At 40.7% G+C, this 13,176-nt stretch overlaps 1 protein-coding gene and 1 long non-coding RNA gene across 6 annotated transcripts in view; one reads left to right on the forward strand and one right to left on the reverse strand.

The window, feature by feature from the left end:
* Nucleotides 1-1,730: 1,730 nt before the first annotated feature.
* Nucleotides 1,731-4,431, reverse strand: LOC118945774. Its single transcript, XR_005040860.1, has 3 exons — nt 2,943-4,431; nt 2,470-2,612; nt 1,731-1,975 (listed from the first exon to the last, which is right to left on the reverse strand). It is a non-coding gene; the product is annotated as an uncharacterized LOC118945774 (long non-coding RNA).
* Nucleotides 4,432-6,255: 1,824 nt separating this feature from the next.
* Nucleotides 6,256-13,176, forward strand: part of pot1 (protection of telomeres 1 homolog) — a 48,767-nt gene continuing 41,846 nt past the window's right edge. For 4 of the 5 annotated variants that reach the window (XR_005040859.1, XM_021598823.2, XM_021598827.2 and 1 more), the window contains exon 1: nt 6,260-6,381. The gene's annotated coding sequence lies outside the window, so the exon portion shown is untranslated. Of the gene's footprint in view, nt 6,382-13,176 lie in introns of all 5 variants that reach the window. The other variant, XM_021598825.2, reaches the window with a different exon arrangement.

Genomic DNA, 13,176 nt, shown 5'->3' on the forward strand with positions numbered 1-13,176 from the left:
TGTGCATTCCTGATTTATCTTGGGCAGTTGTTGTTGCCATCCTGTACCTGTCCCGCAGGTGTGGTGTTCGAATGTACCGATCCTGTGCAGGTGTTCTTACACGGGGTCTACCACTGCGAGGATGATCAGCTGTCCGCCCTGTCTCCCTGTAGCGCTGTCTTAGGCGTCTCACAGTATGGACAATGCAATTTATTGCCCTGGCCACATCTGAAGTCCTCATGCCTCCTTGCAGCATGCCTAAAGTTCATTCACGCAGATGAGCAGGGACCCTGGGCATCTTTCTTTTGGTGTTTTCTAGAGTTAGTAGAAAGGCCTCTTTAATGTCCCATGTTTTCATAACTGTGACCTTAATTGCCTACCGTCTGTAAGATGTTAGTGTCTTAACGACCGTTCCACAGGTGCATGTTCAGTAATTTTTTGGGGTCATTGAACAAGCATGGGAAACAGTGTTTAAACCCTTTCCAATGAAGATCTGTGAAGTGATTTGTATTTTTATGAATTATCTTTTAAAGACAGGGTCCTGAAAAAGGGACGTTTCTGAGTTCTGCTGAGTTTAGTTAGCTACCCAGCTAACTAAAGGATGTCCTGGTGGAAAATGGTAAAGAACCAACAGGGATCGGTGTGAACATACCATAGGATGTTCCCTATTAGCTGGGTAGCTAGCTGGGCAATTCAACCTTTTTGTAAATACCAATACTAACCTACATTACAGTTAGCACCTAACCAAAACTTAATCCAATGGAAAATGTTGCTAGTTCCAAACTGTGGTTGTAATATGAGGGAAATAAGCTTTTAATACACAAAGTAGATCAATCAGTTAGGCAAGCTGGCAATCTAATAGATAATTTGCATAGATTACAGAACATCTCAATGCTGACCAAATACCTGTGATGGCTTTTGACCAACCACTGTTTGCTCTTGCAAAGTTTGTTTAGTAGAGCTTTTCTAAGGCTTATGGAAAGCAAATGTCTGTGGTTCAGTTTGGTGGACTGCACATAGAGATGGCCCTCTGGCACACAATAGGATAACTTTTGGATGGCGCAGGTTGGACAGCTGACTTGTGTGATGCTGGCGTGGCAACTTCAGGGACACCAGGCTCATTCTTAAAGGCAGCATACTTGACTAAAACCAGGCACATTATTCAAGTTAATTTACTTTCATTGTCAAAACTCCTGAAAGATGATTGGCTGTTGGAGTCCACATGCACTTCTGTTATTCCATGGAAAGCAGACATTATTCATAGGTGTCCAACCTTCCAGTTCTGGAACATTGTTCTTGAATAGTGCGTACGTCCCAGTACATCACTGGGGCTGAGATTCCTCCCATCCAGGACTTCTATACCAGGCATTGTCAGAGGAAGGCCCTTACAATTGGCAAAGACTTCAGACACCCAAGTCATATAATGTTCTCTGCTAACGCACGGCAAGCGGTATCGGAGCACCAAGTCTGGGGCCAAAAGGCTCCTTAACAGCTTCTATCCCCAAGCCATAAGACTGCTGAACAGTTAATCAAATGCCCACCAGGACTATTTACATCGACCCCATATTTTATTCCTTTTTTTTTGCACTGACACTTTTTATCACATTTCAGGTAAGACCCAAACGCACTGTGTCGAAGTAACAATGTTTATTACATCAACGTAAAGGCAGGCAGGGGTCAACAATCCAAAGTAGTGGGGCAAAGGTACCGGACGGCAGGCAGGCTCAAGGTCAGGTCAGGTAGAGGTCAGTAATCCAGAGTAGTGGGGCAAAGGTACAGGAAGGCAGGCAGGCTCAAGGTCAGGTCAGGTAGAGGTCAGTAATCCAGAGTAGTGGGGCAAAGGTACAGGACGGCAGGCAGGCTCAGGGTCAGAGCGGGCACAAAAGGTTAAAACAGTAACAGAAACTGGAACCCCCTGCCCCAAGGTCGAACCTTCAGGAGACACCTCACCACGTAAGCCGGTTGGCAATCGATGAGACGGGGAAGAGGGGTGGACCTGGAAACAGGAGACAAAGGGCTGTGAGACATGGGTTTAACTCTGGACACATGAAAGGTAGGATGTATACCCAATACCACGGGAACCTGCGGAGACTCAATGACTGGAACGAATTGCAAACATCACTGAAGTTGTAGACTTATAGTTGAAGTTGGAAGTTTACATACACTTAGGTTGGAGTCATTAAAACTCGTTTTTCAACCACTCCACAAATGTCATGTTAAAAACTATAGTTTTGGTCATTTACGACATCTACTTTGTGCATGACACAAGTCATTTTTCCAACAATTGTTTACAAACAGACTATTTCACTTATAATTCACTGTATCACAATTCCAGTGGGTCAGAAGTTTACATACAGTAAGTTGACTGTGCCCTTAAACAGCTTGGAAAATTCCAGAAAATTATGTCATGGTTTTAGAAGCTTCTGATAGGCTAATTGACATCATTTGAGTCAATTGGAGGTGTACCTGTGGATGTATTTCAAGGCCTACCTTCAAACTCAGTGCCTCTTTGCTTGACATCATGGGAAAATCAGAAGAAATCAACCAAGACCTCTGAAAAAACATTGTAGACCTCCACAAGTCTGGTTCATCCTTGGGAGCAATTTCCAAATGCCTGACGGTACGATGTTCATCTGTACAAACAATAGTACGCAAGTATAAACGCCATGGGACCACGCAGCCGTCATACCTCTCAGAAAAAAGACCATAATTGGCCATCGTTATGTTTGGAGAAAAGGGGAGGCTTGCACCATCCCAACCGTGAAGCACGTGGGTGGCAGCATCATGTTGTGGGGGTGCTTTGCTGCAGGAGGGACTGGTGCACTTCACAAAATAATGGCCTCACGATGAAGGAAAATTATGTGGCTATGTTGAAGCAACATCTCAAGACATCAGTCAGGAAGTTAAAGGTTGGACGCAAATGGGTCTTCCAAATGAACAATGATTTGAAAGGGTGCACTAACCATTCTCATTGGACCAGTGGATACAGACATCATTGTACTCCTTTCTGTGCTGTTCTTCCATTTTAACAAGGATTATCCAACCCTAAAGCTGTGGGTTACTTTTGGTATGGGTAAACACTACCAGGAGATTTGTATCAACACCATCTATGAGAAGCTTGGAATGCACAACCGCTTCCACGCATTCACAGGTTGTGGTACAACCTCACAGTTACATGGAAAGAGCAAAAAGACAGCTTGGGTTGCATGAAAGTCATTTCCAGAGGTGACTGATGCCTTCATTCCATGGCAGCTGAACTATTTCAAACACTTGATCTGGATTAATCCACTTTCACATTGGTTGAGCGATACACCTGTTTTGTCCATAACAAGTTAACCAGCCTAGATTTTGTCAATGATCTGAGAAAAGATATCTTCAACAAGAGGTCATTCCCGATGGAGAACATCTCCATCGCTGCTGCGATATTCAAACCGAGCAGTGTACCAAACAAGCATTTGGTCAACAAGTCTGAAAACCATCCAATTGGCACCTTCACCAGAAAGATTAGGATGGGCTATAAAAAAACAGTTGATTCCTGGACAACTTTGCGGACACTCTTACTAAGGGCTGACAAAGTTTGTAGAGAACTCTTGAGGTGTGGCTGCAAAAGTGAGCCCATCTTGTCACGAATCCCGCCGAAGATGGTTCCTCTTCCTGTTCGGGCGGAGCTCGGCGGTCGTCATCGCCGGCCTACTAGCTTCCACCGATCCCCTTTTCTGTTTCAGTTAGTTTTGTCTGATTAGTTTCACCTGTTTCTTGTTTGGGTTTTGTTTTGGGGCTATTTAAACCCGTTAGGCCCGCCTGCTTTTGTGCTGGCTTGTTTTTCTGTTCATGTGTGTGGGTTATTGTGGGTTCCTTTTTCCGGACCGTTTCGTCCTGTTTGTTTGGACGTGGTATTTTATGCGCCCTTGTGTTTAGCGTGACCGTTACTCTGTTCCTGGAATAAAGACCCACGTTATTACTAACCCTGCTCTCTGCGCCTGACTCCTCCACCCACTACTCCTAGAAGCCGTGACATATCTGTTCTTGGAAGTGTTGATGACAGAATGCTAGATTATCATGCACTGCATTATGCTGGCATATGTGTACCAGGGCCCTACGTTTTTATTTTCTTCGCTAATCACAATTTAAGGAATACATTTGATGTTTTATTACCAGGGGTTGGAACCAAAATTATTTTCCAATAATAATTATTTTCCAATTCTGAACAGAACCATTATTATGTTCTACTGACCAGAAAAATAAAGTTCTGAATCAGTTAGAACCAAATAAAAGTTTTGGTTTATATCATTCCTTTCGGTTCCTTTTTAAACCTCTGAAATCGACTTTTGTTTTTACATCTAATTCGACATTAAATAACTTCACCAATCAGTGCGGACAGAGCGGCTTGCTATGGAGCGGGTAAACGATTTAATCTGTATAGGAAAGTCATTAAGAGCTAATTGTATTTTGCCAGGACATAATGGTTTAATCAAAATGAAAGACAAACACAGACTGTGCTGCCAGTAACAGTTTAGGGCATGAGACGCAACTGAAACTTTGTAGGTGAGGAGAGAGCAAGAGAGGATGGAGGAAGCTTGCCTTGAAGCACTGTTATGCCTTGCATTATATGAATTATGCCCACAATTATATCTACAGAGGAGCAGCTTCTATGGAGGAACTTTGAATGTCTTTGAACTTCCGAGTAGGTTTAACATTGGACCAGAGCAAAAGTTAGCCAGCTAGCTAGCTAGCTTGCTTGCTAACAAGCTTGTGTGTGCAAAGCAGCACTACAATTAAAAACAGGTCTTACCTTTTTGTATTTAATAAATCCAAAGTGAAATGTGATAACTATAGTATCCTTAACTAGTATGGAAAAAGTTGGACCATTCTTTTAAACATGTCTCCCAGATTTCTAAATCATGCTTGTAACGTTGTCAGTAGGCTACAGTAACCTATGCTTTAGAGGGGAGGAGCAGGTAGCCTACAGCCTACACACACATGTGCTGGCAGGCCGACAGACACTGGAATAAGTTTGACTGACAGAGTAAATGCTTTGCATAGGTGCTTTGTTTTGCCTGGAACATAAATAACTAGTTCCCATGCTTTTAAAATAACGGTTATGATTCTGGAATAGTATAGATCACTTGACTTTCCGGTTTGGGTCCTGTTCCCCAAATAATTTCATAATTTTCTGTTCTGTTCCCTGAACCGTTTACAACCGTTAATTATGACTTGTTTTCATGTTTTTATTTCACTTAATAACTGTTTTAAATATGACTATGGATCCATTACCATCTCCATTGGTGGCCATTTTGAATTCCACTTTCTGGGTGATTTTGAAGGGAGCATCCCTTCTAGGATGTTTTCATACCACCTGAGGAATGTTTATACCACATTGCATGCTTTTACTTGTTGCATGATTGTATTTTGATTACTGTTTCAGTGCTATTTGGGTTGTTAATTGAATGCTTCACGAACTTTCTTGATCATTTGTAATTATTTTTACTAATTTGTTTTATATTTTAATTATTTATGTACTTGTTTGACCTTTTACTGCATTGTTAGGAGCTAGTCACATAAGTATTGTGCTGCACCGCTATAACATCTGCTAAACTGTGAACGCGACCAATAAACTTTGATTTGATGGTCAAATACCAGCTGTTATGGCAGCCATCACGATAACTTGCTTCCTGGTTAAGTTTGAAATGTGCACCCCTGTGCACTCTATTTCTTGAACTGCATTGTTGGTTAAGGGCTTGTAAGTAAGCATTTCATGGTAAGGTCTACCTGTTGTATTCGGCGTAAGTGAGAAATAGAATTGTATTTGAGATAGAAATTACTTGAAACCCTGCATAAGATTCTCTGGAAGCATGTCTGACTGTTTGCACGCAAGCAAAGAGCATCTGTATTCAGTTATTTTTTTTATTGAACCTTTATTTAACTAGGCAAATCAGTTAAGAACAAAGTCTTATTTACAATGACAGCCTACCCCGGCCAAACCCTAACGACGCTGGGCCAATTGTGTGCCGCCCACGTCCGGTTGTGATACAGCCTGGAATCGAACCAGGGTCTGTTGTGATGCCTCTAGCACTGAGATGCAATTCTAGCACCTCTCAATTCAATGGGATTTATTGGCATGGGAAACATATGTTAACATTGTCAAGGTAATTGAAATAGATAATAAACAAATGTGAAATAAACAATTAGAAATTAACAGTAAACATTACACAAACCGTTCAAAATATATATTATACTGACTTTGCCTTTCCCTCTTTGACTGAGGTGAACGCGGCCCTCCATATGCCGTACGCATGCGCAAAAAGATGACGTCGATATCTGTCATACTGGTAGTTGGTTCCTCCATAGTTAAAAACAAGAGGGAAATTCAAGGAATCAGTCCGTGCTGCATGTAAACTCAAAGTAAGTTGACAAACTTAACTTTCATTTAGTCATTGCCTCAACATAATTTATATTGGTGTCCTCGTCTGTCACGTATGAGGAAAAATGGACTTGCTTTGGATCCTTGCAAGACTTATCTTGTTGTCTACTGCTAGCTATCGTGCATGCTAACGTTAGCTGTGAAGAAGCTGGCTATCTCACCGATCAACGTTAGCTAGTGAACAGTCAGAAATGTTTCGTATGGTCAGAATATGGATACCTTTCTAGTTACTTAATATGTAAATTAGGGAATGTAGCTAATCATTTTGAGGCATAACGTAGCGTCATATCTACTAGCAATTGTTTTAGAAAGTTACTATACCTAGCCATTTTAGCCAAGTAGCTCTGGTCCATCGCACAACAACAGCAAGTTGTCTTTGTTTCCCCCCGATTTTGTTTAGTGACTATCTTCAGTATGCTTTCATAACCTCAACCAAGTAAAAATTTTGTTAAAGTCCTGAAAAAGTGTTGTGTGCGCAGGATGTCGTTTCTAAAAAAAAATAGCACTCTTTTAGCTCTCCATGCGTGTGCATCCGACGCATGCGCGTGGACCATAGCGTTAGAGCTAGCAAGTCAGCGGCGAACTGAAACCAGCAAGCCTGCTACTGTTTTTAGCTAGCGAACTTGTTTGACAGTTCATTTATGTTAGCTAGACCGAATTTAAGTTAACTAACTAGTCCAAAACATGCCAACTTCATGGTTTTATTGTCACATGCACAAGTACAGTGAAACGCTCAACCCATCAGTGCAGTAATCAATATCAGAATAGTATATCTAATATTTAATAAAGAAAACACAAGAAAATAGAGGAAGCTACAAACCGGGTCAGTGCCAATTCCAAATTTACAATGAGCAGGGATACCGGTGTAGTTTGAGGTATATGTACATATAGGCGAGGGATTAGGAGAAAGTGACTGGTAGCAGGATGAATAATAATTGTAAAATGCATAAGTGGTGTGTGCCAGGAATTTGCTCTCGAGTGGCGCAGCGGTCTAAGTAACTGCATCTCAGTGCTAGAGGCGTCTCTACAGACCCTGGTTCGATTCCACGGTGTATCACAACTGGCCATGATTGGGAGTCACATAGGGCGGCGCACATTTGGCTCAGCGTCGTCCGTGTTAGGGTTTGGCCGGGGTAGGTCGTCATTGTAAATAAGAATTTGTTTAACTGACTTGCCTAGAGGTTAAAAAAAAAAAAAAAAATCTAATGGGCCAAGATGACTTTCTGTTTATATGTAATGGAATAAGTTCCCAGTGAATTTACAAAGTCACTAAAGCAGCTAAATTACTATGTAGCGCTACACTGTGGGTCCCAATGCAGGCATAATTACCATTTAAGGGAACTGTAATTCCACTGTGTAATTGGTCCCCATTGGGTGGCTGTATGGTGGTACAGAGACAAACGAATAATGATTAAGAATATTAAATAGCAGACTAGTTCTAGTGATCAAGACGGCACGTAGACAATAATTTAATCAAGTTAAAAAATGTTGCGCTATTAATCATAAATCACTGTAATTATACGGTCCTAACAGCTGTGGTTTTCCATCCTGAATTATAAGTTACTTAATTCACCTTTAGTTTTTCTTTGTAAATATATTGCTTAAAAGGGACCCTGTCGATCTGTGGTGACCAGCCCTGTTCCTGGACACCTACAGGGTGTGCAGGTTTTTGTTCCTGGCCAGCACGAACACACAACACACTTTTAATTAACACCTTGGTTAGGCTACTAGAATCAGCTGTTGTAGTGCTAGGCTGGGACAAATGCTTTGCCTTTGTTTTGCCCCCTCTATTAGGGATGGGTATGGAATATGTTTTTCCAGGTAAGACTGAGTGCAACAGAATTAGAGCATGATAATGATAGAATGCATTTTAAAGGTCTTAACACGCTTTTACATTGTAATTGACTGCATCCACCATCAGAACATAGACTAACTTTTACTTCTCCTTAACCCATACACTCAAAGCTTGCTAATTTCTTGAAGTGTTTTGAAGCACAGGGTAGATGGTTGTGCTGGAAATTATTACAAACGTCCCACTTGAATGGTGCAGGTCTTGCTAACTATGTTGACATCAGCAACCTCTGGCGTTATGGTACGTCACTGAAATTGGTGCAGGACACTGATTACGCAAATAATACTAAAAAGAAAGCCTATTTGATAGGCCTTTCTCCTAAAGGTAGGCCTACCCTACAGCAGCAGGGGTTTTCAAACGTCTCCTCGGGCTCCCCCAGACATTCCATGTATTTGAACTAGAGGTCAACCGATTAATCGGAATGGCCGATTAATTAGGGCCGATTTCAAGTTTTCATAACAATCGGAAATCTGTATTTTTGGGCGCCGATTTTGCTGATTTTTATTTATTTTTTAATTATATATTTTTATACCTTTTTATTTAACAAGGCAAGTCAGTTAAGAACACATTCTTATTTTCAATGACTGCCTAGGAACGGTGGGTTAACTGCCTTGTTCAGGGGCAGAACGACAGATTTTCACCTTGTCAGCTCGGGGGATTCAATCTTGCAACCTTACAGTTAACTAGTCCAACGCTATAACCACCTGCCTCTCGTGGCACTCCACAAGGAGTCCACAACTGCCTGTTAGGCGAATACAGTAGAAGCCAAGGTAAGTTGCTAGCTAGCCTTAAACTTATCTTATAAAAAACAATCAATCAATCATAATCACTAGTTATAACTACACATGTTTGATATTACTAGTTTATCTAGCGTGTCCTGTGTTGCATATAATCGATGCAATGCTGGGGGATGATTTAACAAAAGCGCATTTGCGGAAAAAGCACACTCGTTGGACGACTGTACCTAACCACAGGTTAGCAGGCAATATTAACCAGGTGAAATTGTGTAATTTCTCTTGCGTTCATTGCACACAGAGTCAGGGTATGGGCAGCCTGGCTCATTGCGAACTAATTTGCCAGAATTTTACATAATTATGACATAACATTGAAGGTTGTGCAATGTAACAAGAATATTTAGACTTAGGGATGCCACCCGTTAGATAAAATAGGGAATGGTTCCATATTTCACTGAAATAATAAACATTTTGTTTTTGAAATGTATAGTTTCCGGATTCGACCATATTAATGACCAAAGGCTCATATTTCTGTGTGTTATTATGTTATAAATAAGTCTATGATTTGTTAGAGCCGTCTTGACATGAGCGATGGAAGGCAGCAGCAGGCTCGTAAGCATTCATTCAAACAGCACTTTCGTGCATTTTGCCAGCATCTCTTCGCAAGCACAGCGCTGTTTGACTTCAAGCCTATCAGCCTAATGGCTGGTGTAACCAATGTGAAATGGCTAGCTAGTTAGCGTGGTGCGCGCTAATAGCGTTTCAAACGTCACTCGCTCTGAGACTTGGAGTACTTATTCCCCTTGCTCAGCAAAGGGCCGCGGCTTTTGTGGAGCGATGGGTAACGCTGCTTCGAGTGTGGCTGTGGTCGATGTGTTCCTGGTTCGAGCCCAGGTAGCGGCGAGGAGAGGGACGGAAGCTATACTTTTACATTGGCAATACTATAGTGCCTATAAGAACATCCAATAGTCAAAGGTATATGAAATACAAATGGTATAGAGAGAAATAGTCCTATAAATACCACATTAACTACAACCTAAAACCTCTTACCTTGGAATATTGTAAACTCCTGTTAAAAGGAACCACCAGCTTTCATATGTTCCCATTTTCTTTGCAAGGAACTTAAACGTTAGCTTTTTTTACATGGCAGATATTGTACTTTTCCTTCTCCAACACTTTGTTTTTGCATTATTTAAACCAAATTGAATATGTTTCATTATTTATTTGAGACTAAATTGATTTTTATTGATGTATTATATTAAGTTAAAATAAGTGTTCATTCAGTATTGTTGTAATTGTCATTATTACAAAAACATTTTTTTAAATCGTCCGATTAATCGGTATTGGCTTTTTTTGGTCCTCGAATAATCGGTATCGGCGTTGAAAGATCATAATCGGTTGACCTCTAATTTGAACGATTTTACTGCTAGTAGGGCTGTGACGGTCATTGAATTTTGGATGACGGTTATTGGTCAGCCAAATGATCGCGGTCACCGTAATAGCTATTCGAATAGCACAACAAATAATATCTATATATTTTTTAAGACTCACATTTTCTCCTCCGCTCCTGAACGCATGAGCTGCTGCTTCAGGGAAGGGTGTTTTGCATAGGCAACCAAAGACTCGTTTGCTACAACATCTTGCTTGTTTCAGCAATGTGCAACAAAGTTTCATCATGTTGTAGAGTCCATGGTAAAGTAGAAACGGACTAAACCACATGAATGCCCGGCCATCCCGTCTTCAGTCAGCTGTTCTTTCCACACAAAAAAAAAAGAATAACAAATTGTTTAAACGGTTATTTTATTTTCATGATGTCTTCATCAATAACTGTTGGCTACAGGGTTATACAGTAATTCACCAATCACATTCATTTTCAGAAAACTGCATTTTCAAAACTCTGACCAGAAATAAATCTGTTTTTTCAAACCATTTTACCTGTTTTTCTTTTGAAAGTCAAGTGTTTATTTTTTTCTTCACTAGTGATCAGGGGCTTGCAACTATAGTTTTCCTTCACAGAAAATACATTAGTGCTACACATTTGTCAGAAAATAGCTTTGTTTTCATCAGATGAGAACAGAGGTGCAACGATATTTGGCTAGTAGCCACACAAGTAAATGACAAAGCAAGGTCATATTTCTAATGTTTATCATAGAATGTAGCCAGCTACATTCCCTAATGTTTTTCTTGAAGTTAATCTTGCATTTTAACTGATTAAAGTAGGCTACACTGAGAAAAGTAGCTATACATCAGTCAGAGCGCTGTTTGCTGATAGAATGCCTAGTTCGTGAATTTTCATCCAAGTAGAGAAGTGCAAATGAAGCACAAAATTAGTCTGATGCCGAGCAGAAATTACAACAAGAAGCATTTTAGGTCTGCGTTTACAAAATGCAGAAAGACATTTCTTATGCTTTTAATCAGGGGACCCCTGGTAATTGTGCCAGCCCTAACTGCTTAGCACACCTTATTTACATTGTCAACTAATTATCAAGCTCTTCAGGTGAATCTGGTGAGCTAGTCTGGGGGTCCCCAAGGAGAGGTTTGAAAACCACTTCCCTATACTATGAGGTGAAGGTGTCTGTGGGGCTTATCATGTTCATTCAGTAATAAACAGTGTTTAAATTAGGCATAGCCAAAGTAGCACAAGTTAATTTTAGCTGAAGTGTTGCAAGGCTACATTTTAAATCATAGGCTTATTAGCACATGAATCACTTCTATCACCAAGGGTTTTTAAGGTAGTGCCATATTTGTTAAAGGTAGGGCATTACATGTTTAAATTGGCTCTGTAATTTTAACCAATTTCGTTAAAAATCCCTGTTTACTTTTATCTGCTCTATAATTTAGGCTAATAGATTTGTTTTGCTAAATTGCCCAGTGCCATTATTTTAGGATCTCGCCTTTCAAGGGCAGCTAAAATCAGAGCATACATCTTTGAGAATAATGGTTCAGGTACAGGATAATGTAATGAATTATCACTGTGTGAAGAGTATGGAATTAATAAGCCTCTTGTATTTTCCTGTCTTTCTTTGTAAAAACAAATGCTTCCTTTTGTTTAAATCTCCCTTCGACACTGGGCAATTCATTCACCACGTGTATTCTACCCTACGATGCGCACCAGAGGCTGTAATTTCGTGCTGGAGTGCCCAGTGTAATAGTGTCAGAATATTTATAAGTCTCAATGCCAGTGAGGTTAGCCTGTGAAAGTTTGTCCAGTGCTCCTCCCCTTTTGAGGTAAAAACTGCATGCTATGGATCACAAAGTGCTGTGCAAGACCCTGGTATTATCTGCCAGAGCATTCACTTGAACTCAAATAGTGAACACACGGTGTCACGGGCAGTAAGACGTGGTTGACCCTCCCTATCTCCCACAGGGATCAGCTGATCCAAGCCTTTCCATCATGGCTCCCAGTTCTGGTCTTTGGCCAGTATTGGGCCCAGCTGAGATACTGTATGTGGGTGAAAGCGAGGGCCCCTAATAGAGGTCGGCCGATTATGATTTTTCAATGCCGATACCGATTATTGGAGGACCAAAAAAAGCCGATACCGATTATTCGGATGATTTTTATTTATTCGTAATAATGACAATTACAACAATACTGAATGAACACTTATTTTAACTTAACACATCAATAAAATATATTTAGCCTCAAATAAATAATGGAACATGTTAAATTTGGTTTAAATAATGCAAAAACAAAGTGTTGTAGAAGAAAGTAATATGTGCCATGTAAAAATGTGTGCCATGTAAGAAAGCGAACGTTTAAGTACCTTGCTCAGAACATGAGAACATATGAAAGCTGGTGGTTTCTTTTAACATGAGTCTTCAATATTCCCAGGTAAGAAGTTTTAGGTTGTAGTTATTATAGGCATTTTAGTATTGCCAGTGTAACAGTATAGCTTCCATCCCTCTCCTCGCCGCTACCTGGGCTCGAACCAGGAACACATCGACAACAGCCACCCTCGAAGCAGCGTTACCCATGCAGAGCAAGGGGAACAACTACTCCAAGTCTCAGAGCGAGTGACGTTTGAAACGCTATTAGCGCGCACCCCGCTAACTAGCTAGCCATTTCACATCGGTTACACCAGCCTAATCTCGGGAGTTGATAGGCTTGAAGTCATAAATGGCTTGAAGCATTGCGATGAGCTGCTGGCAAAACGCATGAAAATGCTGTTTGAGTGAATGCTTACGAGCCT

The sequence above is a fragment of the Oncorhynchus mykiss genome, chromosome 30, assembly GCF_013265735.2.
Source record: "Oncorhynchus mykiss isolate Arlee chromosome 30, USDA_OmykA_1.1, whole genome shotgun sequence".
Lineage (NCBI taxonomy): Eukaryota > Metazoa > Chordata > Actinopteri > Salmoniformes > Salmonidae > Oncorhynchus > Oncorhynchus mykiss.